This window comes from Notamacropus eugenii, chromosome 6 (genome assembly GCF_028372415.1).
Source record: "Notamacropus eugenii isolate mMacEug1 chromosome 6, mMacEug1.pri_v2, whole genome shotgun sequence".
Classification (NCBI taxonomy): Eukaryota; Metazoa; Chordata; class Mammalia; order Diprotodontia; family Macropodidae; genus Notamacropus; species Notamacropus eugenii.
The window spans coordinates 47786558-47811832 of NC_092877.1; the positions used below are offsets into that span (position 1 = coordinate 47786558).

General features: G+C 45.6%; 1 protein-coding gene across 2 annotated transcripts in view; it reads left to right on the forward strand.

Annotated features, from left to right (window-relative positions):
* The window catches only part of FGFRL1 (fibroblast growth factor receptor like 1), a 132810-nt gene that overhangs the window by 93778 nt on the left and 13757 nt on the right, over nucleotides 1-25275 (forward strand). The gene's annotated exons all lie outside the window — the stretch shown is intronic.

Sequence of the window (25275 nt, forward strand, 5' to 3'; positions counted from 1 at the left end):
GACTTGCCCAGGGTCACACAGCCAGTAAGTGTCTGAAGCTTGGATTTGAACTTGGGTCCTCCTGTCTTCAGTCCTGGTACTCTGTAAACTTTGCCACCTAGCTGCCCCCAAGGGACCTTAGAGGTCATCTGATCCAATCCCCTTCTTTTTTTTATTTTTTTTTATTTTATTAAATTTATTTATTTAACTTTTAACATTCATTTTCACAAAATTTTGGGTTACAAATTTTCTCCCCTTTTATCCCCTCCCCTCCCAAACACCAAGCATTCTAATTGCCCCTATGACCAATCTGCTCTCTCTTCTATCATCCCTCTCTGCCCTTGTCTCCATCTTCTCTTTTGTCCTGTAGGGCCAGATAGCTTTCTATACCCCTTTACCTGTATTTCTTATTTCCTAGTGGCAAGAACATTACTCGATGGTTGATCCTAACTCCGCTTCTTTTACAGATGAAAAAACTGAGTCATAAAGAGGTAGAAGGACATAATGCAAATTTACCCAAGTAGAAAGTGGAATCCCTAGATTTAAATGTAGGTTCTCAGACTTGAGATCCAGTTTCTCTTTGACCACACTAAGCTCTCTGAGCCCCAGCTGGGAGTCAGGAGACCTTGCTTTGAGTTCTGACTCTTGCAACTACTAACTCTGTGGCCTTGAGTGAATCATTTCCTTTCTCCAGGCTTCAGTTTCCTCCTTTGTTAAACGACAGTGTTGGGACTAGATGACCTCCAGGACTCTTTCCAGTTCTGGTATTTTATTGCATCGGTCCCTGTCTGATCTATAGGCTAGGAGTGGGAGGGGAGGGGAGGGGATCCTTCAAGACTGAGCTGGGAGGGCTGTGCCAGAGAGCTTGTTTAAAGCAAGTAATGTTATTTACACAAAGTGTCAGCTTGGAAATTCCTCCCTGTGAAGTAGCATCCATCATGAGGAGCTCTGTTGGGTAATCTGATGGCCTATGCGTTGGGTACTTGGCTCCGGCTGGATCTTCCCCATTTTAGCCACTGCTCCACTACAAAAGAACAGTGTGGCCCAGGACCAGTGAATTGTCTGAACCTCACTTTGCACATAGTGCCTACTGTGTGCAGGGGAAGGACTCTGCCTGGAGACCTTGCTTCCTGACTCAGTTTCTTCCTGCTGCTTTTTAGACTCGGGCCTTTCGCTGCTTTCTGACCCTTCTGTCATCGCTAGCCTGGCAGACTAAGGTTTAAGGACCTCCTTGTCTCCCAAGGTTTCCAAGCCTGCTTGATGTCCTGGGATCAGAGCCCTACTGCTCTGATCCCAAATGACCTTTCCCCCTTCTGCTCCTGGCAGCTCATCCGCATGTTCGTCTCTGACATCTGCTCCCCTTTTTCCTGTCCCTGCACGCTCCAGACCACATGTGTACTAGTACCTTGCTCCACAAGGGGAGAAAGTCCTTATAGTAATGTACCCATAGAAAGCCGTTAGAGGTGGACCCAAGAAAACTCGTCAGTTCCAGATTAGGTGTGCCTAGACGTTCCCAGCTGTCCTGTGGAGTTTTTTGGTTCCTGGGATTTGGCTTGTCCCATGACCCTTGTCAGGACAGAGAACCTCACAACCTCAGTTCCCTTACAATGAAGATTATACCTTTTTACCCTACTCTGTGCCGCCTTGGTGTTTGCAGGTGCCCAGACCTAACCTTATTGGTCATTCTGCAGTACTGAGCTCAGTCTCCTCCACTTAAGGAAGCTCCAAATTTATACTTAATCATAAGATCATAAATTTAGAACAGGGCCATCCAGCCTAGCCTGCTCATTTTACAGATGGAACTGGACCATGGGAGGCTGATTGAAGATGTGACTTGTTTAGGCTTGTCCAAGTATCTGAGATGGGCTTTGAACCCAAGGCTACCTTACTTCAAATCTGGAACTGTCTCTACCAAGCTGCTACTCTCCTCATGGGGTCACAGATTTAGACCTGGAAAGGACCTTAGAGGAACGACATCATGTTCAACTTACCCATTTTGCAGATGAAAAAACTGAGGCACAGAAAAATTGGTTAAGTGATATACACAGAGCTAAGTTATTGGGAGTCTTAGTTGGGATTTGAACCCAGGTCCGTTGGTCTCCCTCTAGTGCTCTCTCAGTAATAAGGTGTGGGCTAGATTTCCCTACTCCTGATACTAGGCAGGTAGAGTGTTCCCATTATCTTGGACAATGGTCATCATTATCATCAAAGCCCTAATTTCTGTCTCATTTCCAGGGTTATGATGACATATCCTGGCAGCCCTCAGTTATAATGCAGGGGAAAGAGGACTTCATTTGGATTTCAAGAATCTGGGTTTGAATCCTGGCTCCGCCACTTAACTTCCTTTGTTATCTTGGGCAAATCAGGGCACCTGTATGTACCTTTGTTTCCTCATCTGTAGAATGAGAGAATGAGAGGATTGGATTAGGGCACCTCCTGGCTGTAGGTCCTGTGACAGTATAAGTAGGCAGGATAAGAATGGGGAGGCTTCTTGCTGTCCCACCCTCTAAGGCTAAGCCCCAAGCCCCTTCTGAGATGGCTGTTTGATGAGGCAGGTCTTGTTGGAGGTCCTTTTTCCTCCTAGCCCCCAAGTCTTGTCTTTCCTTCTAGAGGCTTGGGGAGGGAAAACAGGTGGGCTCTAAGAGGTCATCTGCCTCACATTGAAACGCTAATTTTATTGAATATAAATATTTCCCTTAATTCCCTTTGAAAACTTTGCAAAGGATAATTGGAGACTGATCATGGATTAAGCAGTCACATCTTTGCCAACAGCTGGTTGGTTAGGCACTGGAGGGATGAGAGAATTACTCCGAAAACCTCTCTTTGTGTCTCTCCCCTCACCTTTCTCCTGTCTCTCTGTGTCTGTGTCTGTGTCTGTATCTTTGTCTCTTCACATTCCCCTCTCCCTATGCCACTGGTGGAAGGGGAGTTACAGATCTGCTGCTGGCAGAGTTGACTTGGCCTTTTTCATGCATCTTCTAATTCAGGGAAAGTCTTCAGTTTGATGATTCCCCGAACAACACAAGGTTTCAGAGACCAACTGATGAGATAGAATGAACGCTAGATTTGGGAAGGGAAATCAAGGTCTTCAGTCCTAATCCTGCTATTTCTTCTCTCTTGGCCTCAGTTTTCATATCTGTGTGTTGGGTATGATAATACACTCTCTACCCTTCAGTGTTGTTGAGGAACTTAAGTGGGCTAGGGGGTGTGAAGTGTGTAACCATAAATTATTATCAATGTGTCACTTGCTGGTGATGTTACCGCCTGTAGAACACATTGCCTGTAGAGCAGTTAACTGTGGCTCCCCAAGGCTCAGGGCAGAAGGAGGAATAGAACTGTGGAATCTCACAGAGGTGGGAGCAACTTAAGGGTCCATCTATTCCAATGCATAGATGAATAAAAATCCCCTGTGCAGTCTACCTGAAAAGCGGCGATTGGCCTCGGCTTGAAGACCTCTAGTGGGCAGGAAGGGGGGGAAGGTGGGGATGGAGGAGACAACCCATTACCCCACGGGGCAGCCCATCCCATTTCTTGAAAATGCTAATAGTTAGAGAAACGTTTTCTTTGCAGTAAACAAATTTGCTTCTTTGAACTGATGGCGTCTGAATACAGTTTGAAGCATTTTTTTTTTTACTTTATTTTTCTTATGGTTTTTTGTCCATGTTTCCTTTCACAACATGACTATTATGGAAATATTTTGCATGACTACACATGTATAACCTACATTGAATTGCTTGCCTTCTTAATGGGGGGGGGTGGGAAGGGAGGAAGGGAGAGAATTTGGAACTCAAAGTTTTAAAAACGAATGTTAAAAATTGTTTTTACATGCAACTGGGGTAAACTAAAATACTAAGTAAAAGCTAAAATAAATCAGTTTGCTTCCTTGTAGCTCCCCTGTTCAAGCAGATCAAGTCTATGCCCACTTTCACATGACAGTCCTGCACACATATGAAGATACCTATAATCTCCCATCCCACCTAAAGTCTTGTCTTCTCCAGGCTAAGTGCCCCTGGTTCCTTCAATTGGGCATCATCTGCCAGGATCTTGATGCTTTTTTCTAGACCTCTTCTAGCTTATCAGCCTCCTTTCTAAAATGTGGTACCCAGAACTGAATAAACATATTCCAGATGTTGTGTGACCAGGGCAGAGTATAGCAAATCTGTCCCAACCTTATTCCAACATGTTATTCCTCTTATTGCTGTCTTAGACGTCATCCACTTTCTGGTGTGTCCTATCCCATTGTGGACTCATATAGACCTCATAGTTCACTAAAATACTTTTCAAATTGTTGTTTTGCCTTGCTTCCCTCATCTGTATTTCTTGATCTTTTGATCCCACATAAGACTTTACACTTATCTCTATTCAATTTCATCTTCTTTGATTCAGTCCAAACATTTTAGCCTGTCTAGACTTTTTAGATAGATAGATAATTTAGATAAATAGATTTACTAATTACTTACTAGGTGTCAGGCACTGTGCTAAGTGCCAGGGATACAAAGAGAAGTAGATAAGACAGAAAGCTGTTCCTTCCCTCAAGGAGCTTAATATTCTAACATAGGAAAAGAACACATAAAGGGATGTTTAAAGGTGGATGGGAGTGTTCTTGATGAAGTCACTGCTTCCTTTTCTAGCTATTTATGTCTCTTTCATGCTGTGTTCTAGGATTTGAGAGGGTCACACAGCTAGTAAGTGTTAGAGCCAGGATTTAAACCTAGAACTCCTTACTTCAAATCCTGTGACATGTACTGGTGGGATAACTGTGGAAACACTTGTGAGATGGGTATAGGGATGGGGAAACGCTACAAGTTGAAGACTGTCATCTTGGAATGCAGTGATGAAGGTTTGGGAAAATCTGACCAACCCAAAGTCTTCTTTGGCCTCTCTATCCCAGTGGACAATAGAGCATGGAATCTCTCATTTTAGGATTCCCAGGTAGAAGTCAGAGGCAGCCTATTGTAGGGTTAGAACTAGCTTATGTGACCTTGACTAAGTCAGTTCCTTTCTCTGGGCCTCAGTTTCCCATCTGTGAAAGGAAAGGTTTGGGCCAGAAGGAGATAGTCTCTGGTGTCCTTTTCAGCCAAACAGCCTAAGATCCTAAGGATGGCTTTGGGATGCCCCCTGTCCCCATTCTGAGCCCTCTGTGTGCGGATATGGGCAGCTTGATGCGTTCTTTCTGTGCTTTACTTTCTCCCAGTTTCTCTCCTTGTAGAGATAGCCAACATCCAGCCTATTTTTGAAAGGTTCTGAGTCGCAGGGAGGGTCCTGGCTGTGATCTAACATCCGAGGAGAGCGGGTGGCTGCTGCTGAAAGACACTGAATGCCTGGAAACACTGTTAAAATGAGTCACCACCTGACAGCCTAGATGATTGCACAATCCTACAGTGGGCTGGACTTGAGTGTTTCCCTGCATTGGGCACCCTGGTAGGCACCCACCTCCCCAGAGGCTGGGAATATTCTCAAGGTCTCAGGTCTTCCGGATACAGTGTGGGTGGGAGTTGGGCCAGCCAGGTGTTCTTCCGCAGGGTGGTAAAATCATTGTGGCCTTCATGTGGCAAGGGAAGACTTTTGGGAGAGAGTGACCAATCTGGTGCTCTCAGAGTCTTGTTCAAACTTCCCTCCTCCTGCCTCCTAAGCACAAGTCCCACAGAGCTGAAAGTACCCCAGCCTTAAGGAGGATCTGGGGCATGTGCTTTCTCCAGCTGCAAAGAGATCAAGGGAAAGGAGGAGAATGAATGGATGAATGAAAATACATTTAGTAAGTGCTTACTATTTGCTAAGCCCTGTGCTAAATGCTGAGGTTACACGTAGACAAAAGCAAAGCCAGTCTGCTCTCAAGTGCTTACATTCTAATAGGGCAAGACAACATATAAGAAAATGATGTTTTGGTGTGAAAAGTCAGATGTAGAGACAGAGGCATGTGATCTCCTCGAGTCTAATAGTCCTACTCACAGCCTCCCCTTAGCTAGACCACTGCAGAGTCTGGGAACTCCAATTCTCCAACTTTACCAAGTGTCTATATGCCAGGCACTGTGCTAGGTGCCAGGGATATGAAGGCAGAAATCAAATAACCTCTGCCTTCAAAGATCATCTTGTCTAACCAGTTGGGGGCCAAGTCCATGGCAGGGCACACAAAATGTACACAAATAAGCACAATGACTTGTTTGGAGGGTAGAATAGGATGAAGGGATCCAAATAAAATACTCTAGAAAAATTTGAGGTCGCTGTAAGCTGAGCAGATCAGGGATGATTTCTTGGAGAGGGTGGCATCCCAGTTGAAAGTCCAAGGAAGAAAAGGATTTCCAAAGGTACAGGAAAGAGAGAAGCATACCAAATGTTTGGTGTAAATACATCGAGTTAGGTCTAGGCAAGACAAGACAGGGGAACCTTAGTAGTCTTCTTTGGCTCAGAATATCAGAAGTGCAGAGCAGAATGAAATAAGGCTGGGCAGGTTGGGGACAGATTGTGGAGGGGCTTGAGTGCCAGACTAAGTAATTTTTATGTCATCCTGCAGGCGTAGAGAATTCCTGAAGGCTTTTTTTGTTGTTGTTGAGGCAGTGAGGGTTAAGTGACTTGACCAGGATCACCCAACTACTAAGTATCAAATGTCTGAGACCAGATTTGAACTCAGGTTTTTTTGACTCCAGGGCTGGTGCTCTGCCCACTGTACCATTTAACTGCCCCTCTGAAGGCTTTTGAGCCAGAGAGGGACATGGTCACACCTGTGCATTATGGTGGAAGATGATTTTGTCAGACTTGTGACCCACTGACTAGAAAGAGGAAAAGAAGAGGGAGACCAATGGAATCATTTCAGTAGTCTAGGAGAGAGGTAATAAAGGCCTAATATAAGGGGGTTGTAGGGAGAAGAGGCTTGGTTGGGGGCATATTGATGAAATGCAAGTGCTAGGAAGTGAACACTACATGTGGAAGGTGGAGAAGGGCGTGAAGAATAACTCTGAGATCTCGAACGTGGGCTATCTGGAGGATGTGGTTGGTTATTGTGTTGATAGGAGTTCTCAAGACTCTCAAAGATGTTTGTTTTTACATAGGGTGCTTGTTCTCTAGGTTCTGCTCACTCTCATCTTCATCGGTTCATATATGCCTTCCCAGGTTTCCGTTCATCCTTTTCTTAATTCCTTACAGCATAATAGTATTATGAAAGGTACAATGGCTCTTCTCATGGGGTGGCTTGGAGGGAAGTGTTTTGGAAAGTGTAAAATGCCATCTAAACTTAGAGGCACTTCCCAACAATCCAACCTCTCAAGGTTTTCCGCTTCCAGAACTCATCTCATTCAAGAGGAAGAAGAAGATGCCAATGGTGGTCAAACTGGGAAAAGCATGCAGAATCTGGGAGTTCATCTCCATATCCTCAAAGAGTGAATTTCATGGAGAACTTGTGTGAATAATTCTGGAATTCCTCCCCAGGCGGGGGACAGGGTGTCTCCAGTTATGCCATTTGCAAAGGAGTAGTCAGCCAGCTCTGAAGTCAGATTTATCATGGAAAACAAGCTGTATGCACCATATTACCATGCCCATTGAGGGGGGAAGCTGGCTGCTGCCAGGTCAGCGGGGTGAGAGAGATGATGCCCACTAGCCCTGGAAAAAGGGCTTCTTTTACTGGATGTGAGTCAGTGTGAATCAACACTGTAACTTGGCAACCAAAAGAGCAAATGCCATGTTAGACTTCATCCAGAAGGAGAGAATCATCAGCCCCATAGTCCTCTACTCTGGTCAGATCATCTCTGGATGTTTGTGTCCCTCTGTGGGCACCCTGTTTTAGGAAGGATGTAAATTAGAGCACATCCAAAGGAGAGTCAAGAGCAAGGTGAGATGACTGGAGATGAGACCATAGGAGGGTAAGTTGAAGGACTTAGCACTGTTTCTCAAGAAGCGGAGAATGGCTGACATGAGAAGAAGCATTAGCTTTCTGACTAGCCGCAGAGGACAGAACTAGGAACAGTTGGGGGATATGGGAGGATCTTGCAGAGACGCAGCCGCAAAGAACATGGGTCAAGTGGAATGGGTTGCCTTGGGAATGGGCATCTTTTCACTCACTCTTGAATGTCTTCAAGTAAAGGCAGGAAAATCATTTGTAGGGTATGATGCTGAGTGGACTCTTCTTCAGGATGGGTTGGACTAGGTGACTCCCAACCCTGAAATTCTGATATTCCCTCTCTGTTCTGAGCCATCTGGAAGAGCAGCGCCCCATCAGTGAGATGAATTTGGTCAGATTTTTTCTCCTGCCTCTGGGGTCATTCATTAGCCAGAGTTGAATCACTAGATGTCAGAGCCAAGGGACTTGGGTGAAGTCCTTAGGGACTTCTTTTATAGGGGAGGGAATTGAAGGCCAGAGCCACATGTGGCTCATTGTGGCTCAGGGGGGAGGACTCTGGGGCTCAGAGTCAGGAGGTCGGGGTTCGAGTGACACTCTCTTGTTTTCTAGCTTTGTGATTGGGAGTAATTCTGTGAACCTCTTTGACCTTCAAGTTTCCCTATTTTTAAAATGAGGATAATAGTACTTCCCACTACCTACCTTGTGGGGTTGTTGTGAGGAAAAATGCTTTGTAAATCTGGAAGGGCTTTGCTGATGTGAGGTTTCATTATTGTCATTATTGTCAAAGACCCCCTAGGGAGGGAATGACTGAGTCAGGACCAAGGACTCCAGAGTCTTGGTGCCTTGTTCCTTCCTCTTTCTCAGATGCAATAGACTCCTCACCTGGGTCCTTCTGGGTCACTGAGGCAAACGTGAGATGCTAGTGAGGCATGTAAAATTCTGAGGTTCCTGGCCCCGTTTAGACTGAAGTGGGCAGTGGAGAGGGAGGCAGGGATGGCCTGATGATGGAAGGTTTTGATCAGGGAAGATCAGTCAGAACAGGAAGCTCCATTTCCTTAGACTCTATAGATCTATAGAAAGGCTCTTTAAGGTTATCTAGGAGTGACAGACACGGGGCAGTTTAACGTAGTGACTTAGAATTAGGAGAGAACTTTGTTCAAATTCTGCCACCAGCACTTACTAGCTGGGTGGCCACAAACTATGGGACCATAAATAGGAAAGTGAGAGAGGTTGTGTGTGTGAGAGACAGACAGAGACAGAGAGAGAGAGATAGAGAGGAAGTCAGAGAGAGGCAGAGAGATTGAGAGAGAGAGAGAGAGAGAGAGAGAGAGAGAGAGAGAGAGAGAGAGAGAGAGAGAGAAGAGAATTTGTCAACTTCTGGTGTTTTTGTTTACATGGTACATCTGTGTACTGTATAGTGAAGGTGTCATACTTGGGTCCCATGGGCCCTAAACAGCCCATGAAAGGCCCTAACCAGATTAGAATATATGTGGAAATGTTTAACAAAATGAATAAACATACAATACAACATAGATAATGTTAGTTTGTGGTTTTCTAAGTCCATATGTAGCCCTCAGGGATCCATTTCTGTTTGACACCACTGCTCTCTAGTGTATTTGTCTATGTAATATGTAGGTAAGTTTTATCTGTATGTGATATAGTTATACGCCACGGTGTGCCATGTGTGTTGTATGTCTAATAACCTTTGGTACATTTATGTATATAGTATCTATATATTCATATATGCACATATATTTATATGACTTCTACATGTATATAGCATGTCCTTGTTACATGTGCATCTCATGTATCTGCATGTGTACAGTGTGTCTGTGTCTCTGTGTGTCTGTGTATGGTATATGTTTCCTTTTGTGTATATGGCATATATAGATAAGGTATCCTTATGTGAGGCATATATGTCCCTGTGTGTACGTGATGCTTATGTATAGAATGTATCTGTACATTATATATTAAGCTGTTTAACAATTATCTCATACCTTTGGTATGTCTGTATGTGTGATCCTCTGTCATCCTGATGAATATCTGGTCCCTGGATTCAGAGGCTCTGGAGGAGAAGTGAGGCTGGTGACCTGCTCAGCCCTCCCTCCTTCAAAACAAAGTCAAGTGCAAGTCATGTCATCATTTCTCTGATGTCATGGTCTTCTTCGGCAACGGACAAACACAATGTGTGATACATGTGTATGTGTGCTTGTATGCACAGTGTCTCTTTTCTGACTCAGTGTGTCTGTGCATGATGTAGTGTCCACGTTTGCTCTACCTGTGTGTGTATGCGTGGGCAGACATATAAAATATATCCATACGTGTTATGTGTGCCTCTAGTTTATGTTTGTGTTTGTACAAGGAGCATGGGCCTGGACTGGTTCCATTCCCTCCTGGTCCCTCTCCAGGTTTCAGGTGGGCCAGGCTCCTGGTGAAGCCTGGGGCCCAGAATCCAAGGAATCTCCTCAGTGGGAACACTTAGCGGCATCTGCTCCCTCCTTCAAGTCCAAGAAGGGATGTGGAAGGCATTGAGTGTAAGCGCCACATTTTCCAGATGTGGAAGCAGAGAAAAAGATGTCCCACTTATATCTCACACTCAGTGCGTCCTAGGGAGAATTCATCATCTCCTCCATCCCCTTCCTGACTTCCCCATTCCTGTCGAGTACCTTGTCATCCTAGATTTTCCCAGGCTTGCCAACCTGGAGTCATCCTTAACTCTCCCTTCTCCCACTCCCCTCCACCCAGTCAATTCCTAAATCTTGATGAGTTTCTCTCAGGGGATGCTGGTAAATGTTTAACAACTGTCCCATCATTAGCATTTTCTTCATGGCTTTCCCAAGTCTAGACAATCAACTAAACAACACATTGAGCCTTGATTTGTGAATTTCTGAAGTGTAAATGCTCTTGCTGAAAATGTTAGGATGGAGCTGGTTGGAGCAGGATGCCTAACTCATCTGCCCCTTTCTCCTTGCACCCATGACCATCACTCAATCCGGTCCTCATCCTGTCTCATGTGGATGATTGCAATAACTTCTTTCTTGGGCTCCCGCATCTTCTCTCCAAGCCATCCTTCACACAGCCACCAGACTGACATCCCAGTGTGCAGATCTGGCCATGTCATTGCCCTGTTCAAGAAGGCCCAGGGCCTCCCTTTGCCTCTCGGAGAAAACACCAGCTCAACAATTTGTCACAGAAAACTCTTCCCAGTTTTATTCCAGCCTCTCTTTCCAGGCTTAGAATCAGAGCTGGAAATAACCTCAGAGACCATCTAGAGGAGCCATTTCATTTTATGGCGGGGGGGGGGGGGGGGTGGGGGGGGTGGGGGGGGGTGGGGGGGGTGGGGGTGGGGGGGGAGTGGAGGGGGAGGGGGAGAGACAGGACTGAAGGCCAAAGATGGGAATTGACTTGCCCAAGGTCACACAGGGATGAAGGTCCAAGGTGAGATTTGAACTCAAGTCCTCACCACTCTCTTTCACATGGCTTTCCTTCCTACATTCTATGGTCCATCCAAGCTGACTTGCTTGCTGTCTCCCTACATGACCTTCCATCTCTGGCCTCTGTACTTTTGCCTAGTCTGCCCCTCACACTTGTAATCCATTCCCTTTCCCCCCACTTGCAGGAAATCTAGCCTGAGCCCTCCAGCTGCTGGTGTTCTTCCCTGGAAATGTGGTGTATTTTTAATGTGCATATCATTTTCTCCTGATAGAATGTGATTTCCCTGAGGGCAAGGATTATTTTGTTCTAGTCTCTGACACCTACACAGTGCTTGGCCTATAACAGTCCTCAATAAATGTTATTGAATTATTGAACAAACTTCTTAAGTAGAAAGAATGTACCTGAGAAAATATGGCTAATAAGTAGAGGAGTCTGGAAACAAACCTAGGTCTTTTGGCACCAAATCCAGAGTTTTTCTACTGTACTTATAGCAGCCTGTGGTCATCCATGTGTCCACTCGTCCTCCACCCATGCATCCACCTGTCCATCCATCCATGCATCCACCCATCCAGCCGCCCATCCATCAAAATTAAGCACATTTTCTTTGCTCCACCTTCCCTTCCCACCGACTCAACACTCCCCCCCCACCCCGCCCCAATTGGTGGGAGGAGGGGCAACTGAGGGAATGGGATTTTAAGAGACCTCATGGTGGGTACTGGGGACAGTTTGCCTGTGATTAGCTCCTAGAAAGGAAAGAAACTTTTGTTCCAGTGAAAGGGAAAGCTTGTAGTTCATTAAGTGCCTGGGGATTAGTGGTATTGAGGGGCCATGCTTTGTAAAGGTACTAGAAATGCCTGTGGGGGGCAGGGCAGGTCGGTGAGGGAAGGAGGTCCCCTCAGCAGGGAGGGGGCCTGGAACAACTTTCTTCCTATTCTCTGACTTCTGAGGGGAGGAATCTTTAAGAGCTTCCCAGGGGTGGCCCAGGCTGGAAGGAGAGGGTTTCCCCTCCCCTTCACCCTCAGGCTTGTATTTTTGTTTTTATGGGGGTGGAGCAGGGGGATGCTAGGAGTGTGCCCTGCTGCCTTTGGGGTCGGGGATGTATAGTTCCTGTACGAGCCAGCATCCATCTAGGGCCAGTGGGGGCTGGGGCCTGGGGGGTTGGCTCTAGCTCCTGAATGGGAGCCTGGGATTCAGGCCAGAGAAAGGAAACTCTCAAGGAGAAGCAAGCACTCCTGGGGTGGGAATGGGGAGGATACAGAGTTGGAAACAATGTCCCCTTTCAGCCCCTTCTAATGTTGCAGACAACTCTTGGTGTTCACCATGATCCTAGTCCCGGGCTTCTGCCTAAAGAGGTTCCTGCTCCAGTCCTTAGAGAACCAGGTTCTCTGCCGTCCTGCCCCCAGCTTAGGAGATAACTGGAATGGCTTTGCCACAGGGAGAGGGTGGATGGACTAAGGAGCTATTTTTGCTTAAGCCGGCATTCAGGGTTTTCCAGAGTCTGTCTTGAGCTTTAGCCTCTCAAAGGCTCAGAGGAACACCTTATTTTACAGATTAGGAAACTGAGATCTAGATAGGTTAAATATCTTGCCCAAAGGCAACCTAGTAAGTAGCAGTGGCATTTGATCCCAGGTCTTCCAGCTCTGAATCCATAAGCCCTTTACAGTAGTACACCCCGTTCTCCCTTAAGCATTATGAAGGGACATTTTTGCATAATGGAAGAGCTCTGGCCTGAAGATCGGGAAGATCTGGGCTCACATTCCACCTCATGTGACTTCAAGCAAGTCAAGTGTCTTAACCTCTCTGAACCTCGGTATCCTCATCTGCAAAAATGGGGATGATAATAGCTACAGTGGCTCAGTCACAGGATTGCTTGGAGGATCAAATGAGATGGTCCAGGATAAACCTTTGGTAAAATGGAAAATGCTGTGTGAATGACAGCTACTATTATTGTGCTGTGGCCAGCCTGGGCAGTGATAGATGCCTCCAAATGGCTGAAGGGTCGTCACATGGAAAGGCCATTAGGTTTGCTCGACTTAGCAGCTGGGAGCATGGGGAACTTCCAGGAAGGCACTTTTATTGGCTCTAAGGGGAAAGTTCCTAATTGTTTGACTTGCCCAAAAGTGGAAGGAGCTGCCTTAGGTACTGGAGGGGAGGTGGGATGATGTGTCATGGATGCTAGAGAGGGGCAGTTCTGTTGTGGTACAAGCTAAACTAAGCGCCCGTTAAGGCCTCTTTAAGGTTCCATCTTCCCATCAGCTCTTGAGCTTTCCCTCCTCCTATATTACCTGCATGCCCAGCTCAGGTGCCACCTCCTCCAGGGAGCCTTGCCTCCCCGTCCCCTCCAGCTTTCTTTTTAAAGAACTCATATTTTTCCCTAATTGTCATGGCTATGTTATTTACTTCTTGGCTGACCATGAACTAAACCATTCTATTCTCCGAGACTCAGTTTCCCCCCTACAAAAGGAGAGAGCTAGAGTAGATGATCCGTAAGGTCCCTTTCAGCTCTGAATTGTATGAGATCTTTGACCCTGCTTGCATCCTGCCTGATAATGAAACTATTTGTATCTTTACTCTGTGTCTCCTGAGAAGTGATCCCTGGGCTTCAACACACTCCCAAAGGATCAAGCCAGAAAGGTTAAGAACCCTTACCTTAGAGACTCTGGGATAAGTGGGTCCAGTCATCTTCCTGGTGGCCTGTGATGATAGAAAGGCCATTGGTTGGACTTAGACCAAGGTTTCAATCCTGCCTCTGACTCTCTCATGGTGACCTTAGGTTGTATGACTTTTCTGAGCCTTAGGTGACTCATCTATAAAAGGGAGATGATAATACCTTCTTCCCACCCCCCACCCACCTCACAGGGTGAGATGGTGCTCAGAAGAGAGCCCTGGGAAAACAAAGAGCATTTCAGGGAAGTGGGGGATGATGATGAAAGAGCTCATCTCTGGATTCAGTTCAGTGTTCAATTAATTTATTGAATAATTGTTTTATGAGCATTATACTTATTTAATAATTAATTCAATTAATGTCCAAACTAACTACTTATTAAGTCACTGCTATGTGGAAGACCTGAAGATGGGTGTCCACAAGTAAAACAAAACCCAATCTCTGACTTCAAGGGAATCTTTGAATCCAATAGGGAGGCTGCAACATGATGCCAAGTAGAATACAGTGGAAAATCAAGGAGGGAGAGATCCCTTTCTCTTGGGATGGGATATGGGGGAAGGTTTCATGAAGGAGGAAGCCCTCGAAGAAAGAGAAAAACGTGAAAAGACCAAGAAGAGCAGTGGGCACAGGCCAGGTCAATGCCCAGAGGTCAGAGATGGCTTGTCAAGGTCAGAGAGCAGCTTCATGGTCCAGTGTGGCTACACTACAGAAGCCTAAAGAGGGGCATCCACCAAACAGGATTTCCTAAGCACCAGTCCCTGTGCCAGGTGGAGGATACACATACAGTGCAAAGAAGGAACTTATATCTGGATAGGGGAGACACCAAGAAGATAGCTAAGCGTTATACTTAAACATATATAAGCAAAAAGAGAAAGCAAATGAATACTTACAGATAAACAACGTTGTTTAATACATAGTGGTTTGGGAGAAGGGCCTTGAACAATTGGAGGGATCAGGAAAGGCTTCACATGGAAGATAATGGAGAGAAATAAGGCAGAATAGGGAAGTTGGAGGCAGATTTACCAGCAAAAAAACAAGTTAGTTGAGGCTGCACCCCTGCTGGTCAGCACTCATGTTGGGAACTTCAGACGTTCATACTTGTGGATATTAAAATGCGTTTCCATCTGTTAATAGCCATAGTTCCTAGTTCAGGAAGAGCCTAATTGGAGTTAGTAGCTTTTAGAATAGCAGTGTACACAGGTATGGGGTTTCAAGACAGTTTTCCTCTTGGCGAAGCCGAGGTCCTAAACACTTCTTCTGTATATGCATCCTGGTTTCCAAGTGGTGCTCCAAGAACAACAAAGTTATTTGTGTTTCCAATACATGCTGTCTCGGGGTATGAGCTCCTACCTCTTGACCCCCAAGTGATTCTGGGAGATACTGCTGGGAATTGGCGCTGGGGGTACTCTGGGCACCACGACGCCGCTTCCAACCTTCCTGTTTCCTGCTCTTGTTGCTTGTTAGGATTTCTGCTTGTGTCTCTCTGGTCAGGCTGGGACCAAGGGAGATATGTCCTCTTTGCTTTCTGGGACTTTAGATTAGAAAGCGTTTAATCATTCACTCATTCCCTTGAATTCCCTCATTCTTTGATTCATTCATGCACTCACTTCACTGAATTCCGCAGTGTTTTGAGCAATTCACTCATTCAGTCTTCAAAATGAAGACGGTGTGTAAGAGACAGGGACTGGTCCCAGGAATTCATTGAGAGGGGAACTCCCAAGTGGATAAAGCCCCTCTGCCTGGGTAGGTTGTTTTCTGCAGCATCAGGTCTCAGAGAGTTGAGAGCACTGACATGTTAAGTGATTGGCCCAGGGTCGCACTGTAAGAACATGTCACAGGCAGATTTCAACTCAAGTCTTCCTAGCTTTGAGTTAATTCCACTGCAGACACTCCTCCTTGCTGCCTCTCTAATGTATATTTGTAAATGGAAAAGTCAGCTACTCCATTTAGTCATTTACCTACAGTAAAGCATCCCTATGCTAGACCCTAATGGAGACATGGAATGCCCTTTTCCCACCTCTCTAACTTCCTCTTCCCCTTTTCCTCAACCATCCCTTCTGCTGTCTTTTGAATATTTGAAAATTCATCCTATGGAAGAGGAGTTAGACTCCTTCTTGTCCTCAGAGGATAGAACAAGAATAACAGATGGCAATTTCCAAGGGGCAGATTGAGGCTTGATGTCAGCAAAACCTGTAAGCAATGGGAACTAACCCGCAGGGGCTACTTGGAGAGGTGGTGGGGTCTTCTTCTCCTTCAGTCTTCAAGGAAAGAGTAGATGACCCCATGTTAGGATTGTTGGGGGCAAGGAGGCACAGCTTGGATCCTGCTCCGTTATATAGGTTGGACGAAGTTCCTTCTGAGATCTCTTCCAGCTCTGAGAGAGTCTGTGGTCCTGCTGCTATTGCTAATAATATTGCTACAGGTCTTGACTTTCCCTTTAGCCAGTGAAGCAGAATATATATTATCGATGACTTTCATTCTAGTTTTTAGTTGAAATCTTTCTCCAAAACTTGTCTTGAAAGCCAGACACTGGATGGTGTGTATGTGTGTTTTCATGTCCCCACTGTGTAGGGGGATTTCTCCAGGGAAATCCTCATTGGTGGTGGTGATGGGGTTATCAAGACATCATTTTGAGGTCCTCCTGATCAGTGTGCGTGCACCTCCCTTGGAGAAAAGTGCTGGCCAGTCCTGGTGGCACAAAGAACCTTTCCTTTCCTTCCACGTGGTTTCAGATAGCATGTCATAGGGTTTTAGAAGAAGAAAGGCATCTTAAACATCATGGAGTCTACAGTTCCCCCCCCCCCACCTCCTTTACAGATGGGAAGCAGCAAGTCCTAGTCACAGTGATGTCAAACTCAAATAGAAACTGATCCCTGCCTATGCATATTGACTTAGAAAGCCATAAATTAAAATTATCTATGTTGAATGGTAGTTATTTATTTTGTTAAGCATTTCCCAGTGACATTTAAAACACTCACTGGAGTTTGACAGCTCTTTGTATAGTAGATGGCAAGATTTTTAGAATTTAACTTTTGTAGATTTGAATTTGTAAGTCTGAACAGATCTGAGCAGATTTAGGATTCTAATCCTGTTTCAGATACTATTATCTAGCATTGGTTGTTAGAACTTCCCTGGGTCTCAGTTTCTTCATCTGCAAAATGAGGGATTTGAACTCTACCTTCAAGGTCCCTTCCAAATCCAGATGTGATTCTGTGATTCTGTAGTGACCCAAAGCCTTGAGAGGGCAGGGGACTTGCTTTAGGTCCCACAAACAGTCAGTGACAGAGGCAGGATTCAAATCCAGAGTAAGGAAGGAAGGATGGTATAGTGAAGGGAACACCAGATCTGTAGACAGCAGGCTTGGGTTCTAATCCAGTTGGGGGGATTTTGCTTGCCCAAATCTTTTCTGTTTGGTCAAATGGACAGAATAAATCTTGCTTTACTCACTGTGAATCACAGAATATCATAGCTGGAGTGGGGACCTTCAGAGTGCCAATTCCTCATTTTATCCCTGGGGATGGGTCTTGCCCAAGGTCACTGAGATTAAGGCCAGAGGCAGAGTTGAGGGTCCAGCCATGGTATCCTAACTCCCTCTGAATCACCATTTGGATCATGACACTATTTCTTGTCAAGAGCCCTGCTTCTTAACCAGGAAGGAAGTTGGATTTGTGGATAAGCTGGAAGCTTCCGGAGCATGGTAGAGAGTGGGACTGGGTCCCAGACCATTCAGCTTTGATTAAAGCCAAGGTTCACTAATATCTGAGGTTTCAGAATGGGGCAGAAGAACACTGATTGCATTTATGGAAAGCTGAGATTTTGGGAGCTGGCAATTTTCTTATAATTGTTTCTCCACCTTGGGCAAGGAAATTTCCATCCACATTGGCCTCTTACAAAAATCCATCCTTCTAATGACATTTACCCACACAGATGTCCACGTATGTTGTTTTTGTCTTATCACCTTATTACACTATTATGTTCCAGGAGGGCAGGGACCATATTGTATCTAAATTTTTCATCTGCTTCAGCCCTGGGAACAGCGTGTTGCACATAGTAGGTTCATGACAAGTGTTTTTCCAATTGAGTGCATGACTAGATGGTCACTGAGGTACCTTCCAACTCTGAAATTCTATGAATATGATTCTGTTTCTGTATATACTTCCTCACCCACTGCAGGCAGACCTGTTGTATTATATGGGTAGCTATGTGGTGCAGGGGTTAAGAGCTTGGGAACTGGGGCCAGGAAGACCTGAGTTTGGATCCTGTCTCAAATCCTTACTAGCTGTGTGACCCTGGGCAAGTCATTTTACTCTGCTTCCATTTCCTCATCTACAAAATGGGAATGATAAAAATAGCACCTACCTCCCAGGGTTGTGGTGAGCATCCAATGAGCTTAAGGCATTTGGCAAACCTTAATGAACTATATGAATGCTAGCTATTATTACTGGTGGCATGGTCCACCATCTGTGAGGGCTCCTTTAGAAGGGAGTTTCCAGGAGGCATTTCTGACCTCTCATCTCCTCTCCTGGGATTTTTTTTTTGGAGGTGGAGAGATGGTATGGAAAGACTGTGTCCTGTGGGCTCCCAACCAGCCCGGCCCGGCCCAGCCCAGCCCAGCTGGGGATGGGTTTCAAAGGGAAAGCTGACCAGCTGGTATGTGAGCCATGTTAATTCAGTGAAGCCGCTCTGTTCTCTTGATGTTGGTTAAAGTTACGCCCGGCAGCTGTAGAGGAGAATGTGCCTGGGAAACTTGAGGAGGGGCCCTCAGACCTCGTCCTCGTGCTGCTAGCCTGCTGACCCCCATAAATCTCAGGTTTGAGGAGGCAGAAGCAGCAGCACCCCCTCTCATGGGGGGGGGGGGAAGACGGGCAAGGAAGAGGGCCGAAAGGGACAGGAGAAGGAGCCCAGGTGAGGAGCTGGGAGCCCTGGCTTGTCATCTCACCTCTCTGGTGAAAGCTCATGGCATGGCCTTGGCAATCATTGTCTTCTCCAGTTTGTTCAGCTTTGAGAGGAAGGGGCTAAACTCGATGATCTCTAAAGGCCCTTCCAACCTTAGTGAGCTTTGATTTTAGATGGTAGAGGGAATGGGGGTTCAACATTGAAGGTTAGGGAGAGGTGAGATGGGCAGAGAATAGATAGCATTTTGACCTCCATGATCCTCCAAAGGAATCTTCTCCCCTCTCTTTCATTCTCTTTTCTCCCCTCCTCTTCTCCTTTCCCCTTTCCTTCCCTCTTCTTTTTCCCCCTCCCCTCCTCTCCCACCTTCTCCCTCCTTTCCCTTTCCTTCCACTCCTCTTTCATCTCCTTTACCTTCCCTTTCTCTCCCCACTTCTCCCCTCCTCTCCCCTCTCATCCTCTCCCTCTTCTCTATCCTCTCCTCTTTTGTCCCCTCCTCTTCCTTCCTCTTTCCTCCTTTTCCCTCTTCTCTCTGATTCTTACAACAACCCTAGGATGTAGGTGCTATTATTGGATAGAGGAGGAACCTGGTTGTGAGAAGTTGTCACTTGCTCAGGATTTGCTTGTCTGTGGTAGGATTTGAACTCAGGGCTTCCTAACTCCATGTCTACCACCACGCCCCCTAGCTGCCATACTGTATCATACCTTCAGTATGACAGGGGAGAAGAGTGGAGGAGAGAGCAGAGGAGGGGAGAAAAGACAAAGGAAGAGAGGGGAGAAGATTCCTTTGTAGGATCATGGGGGTCAAAGAGACTGTCTAGTCTCTGCCAAATATACTGTGTTCAGTGACTCAGTATGCCCCCCCACTCACTGTTCTTTAAGAAAATCAGAGGAAAATTCAGAGGGGCCTGATCCACATGGCCCTGGATTCAGAATCAGATCTCCCAGCTCTCATCGCAGTTTGTCCTGTGGTGATATAATTCAACCATTATACAGTATGATACCATCTTGGTATGGGGAGGTGAGTCACAAATTCTAGCCTCATGCATACATGTTATCTTCAGTTTACTTTAGAAACTCATTGCAGCTTCTGGCCTCCTTGACACGGCACAAAGGGCTTTTGCCCACTGCCTAAATCCGAGTGCACTCCCAATCTCAGAAGTCTTGAAATGTTCAGCTGCCCTCTCAGGCCCTCAGCCCCGCTGTGGCAACTCTTCTCTCTGCTTTTAGGCTAACTCCCTGCAGCTCTTTCCAAGGTCCCAGCAAGCTCTACACACAACTGCAGCCTCTATTCCCACATTTCCTTACCACACCTGGGTTGAGTACAACCCTCTAACTTCCATGCTTTCCCATCTAAGTGTCCTGAGGCCCCAAAGGACTTCCTGGGGAATAGCAATCACTCCTAGTGAGAGTGGCAGCACCCACACCCGCCCCTCCCTTCTGGCCCGACCACAATGACCACCAGGCAATAGGTCTTACTTGGGACAGAAGGGATGGGGACAGATTTTGATACTGAGTTGTCATAAGGTTGTTTGGGGAAGACAGAGAAAACTTTGCGGCAGCTAGAGGGCCCATGTTCCCACAAGGCTCTCTGAAAGCCTGGCAGAGTTGGTTTAGGGAGAGAGATGGGGGAACTGTCAATTATCAATTAAGATCACCATCTTACATGGGCATAATTTATGGTGCCTAAAAACAATTACCATAGTACCATCAGAGATCCCTGATCACAGTTCATCATGATAATAATGATGAAATTTTGCAAGAATTACCAAAATATGACACAGACATGATGTGAGCACATGCTATTGGAAAAATGGTGCCAGTAGACTTGCTCAGGGCAGGGTTACCACAAACCTTAAATTTGTAAAACAAAAAAAAAAATGCAATATCTGTGAAGCACAATAAAATGATGTTCAATAAAACAAGTGCAATAAAATGAGGCATGCTGATGGATAGATAAATAGATACGTGAATAGACAGACAGACAGATAGATAATGCTAAGCAGTTCAATGCAAGGGAGGGAGGGATGGAGCTGTTGGGATTAGGGAAGGCTTCACGTAGAAGATGAGCTGCAGTGGCATTCTTTGAGGGGGAGCGAAGGAGGGAGTGCATTCCAGGCATGGAGGAGAGCTAGTCCAAAGGCACTCATGGACATAGAGTGTTGTATGTAAGAGTAAGGCTGGTTTAGCTGGTTTGATAATGAAATTATAATTTATTATATTTTATATATTATATACAGCATAACTATATGATATGAATCAATTATAAATTAGAATATTACATATATATATAAGAAATCAGATTATTATAAAAGAGAAAAATGTGTGTACATGTATACACATGAGCATGTTAGGAGAACTTCCTTCCTAGGGATCTTCACATGAAGGTTGGATGACCATTTGTTGATTGTATTGGATGTAGATTAGACTGGGTAGTTTCTGAAGTCTTAGCTAGGAAATTCCATAATTTTTGTGCGCTGGAGTAAGGAAGAAGCTGGGCTTCAATCTCACCCCCCTTATTTATTAGCCTGGAGACTGGGGGCAAGTCACTTCACATCCTTGAGTCTTACTTTCCTCATCTGTAAAATGGGGATAGGACCTAACACACAGACTTGTGAAGTTCAAGTGAAATGATTTAAACACTATATAAATACTGGTTATTTTTCCCCCAAAAGTTTGACAGATCATTTTCTTTAAAAATTTTTTCCTTTTATTATAACTTAAAAATCAACAAACAAGGACATTTTAATATACAAAGAAGGGGAGAAAAGAGGATTGTATATGAAACTGAGCTTCTGTTATGTCTAAGTTTTTAAAGTGTATATTTAATTTAACACAGTAGTAGCAAAAGTCATGGTGCAGTGCAGGAATGTCAGACTCAAGTAGAAATGGAGGCCACTTCATTATACACCAGAATCCCTGCAGGTCACATATTGCCTTAGAAAATCACATTATGAACATTATCTATGTTTGATTGTGTTTTTATTTATTTTGTCAAATGTTTCCTGATTACATTTTAATCTGGTTCGGGTGGCATTTGAGTGTTGCTACCTGCATGGGTCCCATGTTGGATGCCTTTGGTGCAAAGAATAGGCAGACCTTAGCGTTAGAAATCCATCAACCAGCAAATATGTTTTGTGCACCTTCCGTGTGCTGGGCACTGAGTCAGGCTTTAGGGATACAAGAACAATGAATCAATCCCTACTCCAAGGACGGTGGGACAAGTACACGCAGCTAGGTCCTGACTGGTGCAAGTAATGAGTCTCCTTAAGTGGTTGCATTATTCAAATTTGCAATGTATATTTCCTTTGGGCTGGAGCCAATGACCATATTTTATATAATTGTAACTTTGAATAGTGCGAATCCAAATACAGGTGACCACTTCATGGTACTTATTATTTGTACAATTTAGGACCCAGCTGTATGCACATACAAGATGTTCCAATATCTTAGTGCAGGTTCAACAGCTTTAATAGGTATAAATGCCTTAAAACTGCACCGAGATTTTTTCACTCATATCAAGTGAATAGATGCAAATAAATAAAGAATAGTCAAACACACGATTGTTTGGGAGCCCACCTGCTCTAGGAGTTGAAGGCATCAGGAAAGGCTTCATGCGGAAGATGATGCTTGAATGGATCTCAGAGCAAGGGAAGGGATTCTCTACAATAGATGTGAAGACAGAATGGGTTTCTTGAATGTGGGAAAGCCAGGCTAAAGACACAAAGAGACATAGGAACTGTGGTTAGTCGTGCCTGCCTGTGCCCAAGGTGATGTTCTTCACCTCTTAGTGTTCTGGGCAGTGCTAGAAGTGGCTGAGAATGTGTCAACCTGTAAGGAAATTATTGGTCCAATCCCTGACCCTACCCTACTAACAGCAGCATTGCCTTAAAGATGAGGGAAGGCTTTGGGGAGGGTGGCACTGGAAATGGACCTTGAAAGGATCTTATTCAGAATAGATAAGGAGTTGAATGCCTCCCCCCATGGAGTTAGCCTGTAGAAATGCACAACAGCATGAGAAGAAGATTATAAAACAGCCAGAAGTCCAGATTGACTGGATACTACCAATACTGGTACTAGATATTACTAGCAGTAGTAGTACTACTGACATTTACAGAACACTCAGGGTGTGTTCCTTAGTTTATGGGCATTATTTCATTTTATCCTCATCTTAGTCATATGGGGAAAGTACTATAGGTGTTTTAATCATTTTACAAATGAAGAAACTGAGGGCTAGAGAGGTTAAGGCAAGTAGGTATTGTAGAACCCAAAGCACTTGATCTGGATTCTGAAAGACCTGAGTTCAGATCTGATCTCGGATACTTATTACCTATGTGATTGTGGACAAGTCACTTGATCTCCCTACCTCAATTTCCTCTTCTGTAAAATGGGGATAACAGTATTAGCTGTCTCCTAGAGTTGTTGTGAAAAATGAGAGGATATTTGTAACATGCTTTGCAGACCTTAAAACTGACTGTAGAGTTGGAAATCCATCCATGAGCAGTATTTATTGAGGACCTGCTGTTTGTTGGATATTGGACTGGGCAAGAGGTTACATTCTAATGGTGGACCATGCCAGTGGTGATGATAATGACGATGATGGTTGATGGTGGTGGTGATGATGACAATGATGATGATGATGAAGATGTGCCTTTGTCATATGGCTAATAAATGTTAGAGGTGAAATTTAAATACAGCTCCAGCCCTTCTAGAATGCTGCCTCTCATAAGTACATGAAGGTGAGTAGTGGGAAAGAAGACCCGAAAGGTGGGTTGTAGCCAGATTGTGGAAGGCTAAGGAGCCATGGAAAGTTTTTGAGTAGAGTTGTGACACAGGAAGTCCTGAGCTTTAGGGATATCCCTTTGGGCGACTGTGTGAAAAGATAGATGGAGGGGAGGGGTTGGAGAGAGGAAGACCAGTTAAAAAACTATTAGAACCATCCAGGCAGGAGTCCTGACAGTGACTGGTGACAAAAAAGATGGAGGAATTAGGAACACAGGAATTTGGGGCCATTGATCTCAGGGGCAAATAAGTCTTTCACTTTCAGTAACCCCTAAGGTAACTAGTATGTCACACAGAGTGCTAATAAATGTGATTTACAGTGATCTTGAGTTAGTAGGAGAATGTCAGTGTCTTTCGTTTCATATGGATTTGGAAGGATGTCACACTAAAAGTGGTCTGTGATGTTTCCATGTTCAGCTCTTTCTCAGGCTAAAGAACCTTGGCCCAGGGGTCAGGTTACCTGGATTCTAGCTCTCTATTACTAATTTGCCCCTTCTACAGATGAGGAAAATAGGGCTTAGGAAACTGAGGAGACTTGTGCAAATACACAAGACAGTTGTATCTGGTCAGACCGTCTGACCCTAGTGCTGTGTGGCACTACCTAGCTGGGGTGTCCCAGGGGTGGCTGACAGCACATGCCTGCCTGTCCTGGGATCTGTGCCCTAGTGGGGCCTCCAGGATCAGTCAGACAGGATGGATACAGAGAAGTTAATGAACTTGCCCAGGGTCACACAGGTAGCAAGTAGCTCAGGTGGGATTCCAGTTTGGGTTCCTTGGTCTTTGATCCACGGCTCTCTGTCTCGGCTAAGAAAGTGTGCTGGCAGGGCAGGAGTTTGTTTGTGCGTGTGTGATGGGGGCCCCACAGTGAGTTTGTGACAGAGCCCCTCCGGTCTCCAGATGTGCCGCTTAGCGGCTTGCCTTGGATGGGTCTGTTTGTGCTCGGACTTGCCGACCTCTTTCATTGTGCGAGCCCCGATGAGATCAAAGCAGTCCTGGCTAAACAGGCGCTCTATTTGTAAAGTGCACCCCCCTTCTCCCACCCCCAACTCCCCCAATCTCTCAGAAAAATATTTACATGGGAGTCCAGGAATATGGACAGGCCTTTCTCATCTCCCCTGCCCTGCCCTGCCCTGCCTGAGCTGCTGCATTAGGGGAAGGCCTGTAGGTAACTCACAGGCCGCCTCTTCAAAGGCTGGGGGTAGGGTGGGGGGGATTTGCAGCAGGCGAGCGGCTCACATCAGAGGCCTGGCCACAGGCCAGGGGGCCCCGGAATGAATGCCAGGCGGTGTGTGTGTGTGTGTGTGTGTGTGTGTGTGTGTGTGTGTGTGTGTGTATGTGTGTGTGCGTGTGTGTGTGTGCGTGTGTGTGTGTGCGTGCGCGCGTGTGTATGTGTGTGTGTGAGGGAAGGAGGGGAGGAAGGGTGGGGTAACTGGGCAGGAGAGAGCAAGGCTTGGGGGGGGAGTGCTGTGGACAGATGCAAGGACCGCCTTTGATATGCCATTGGAGGGTGGGGCATCTGGCCTTTGTACAGCCCGTTCAGATTAGGGGTTGTTTGTTCAGGGGGTTTTGAGATGCCCTCTCTGGGTGGCTGCTTAGCTTTAGCCTGCAACACCTATCACCTCCACCCCAAGGCCACATGAGTTTACACACCACATTAAGGTTCACCAAGGGCTTTCCTCAGAGTAGGCTT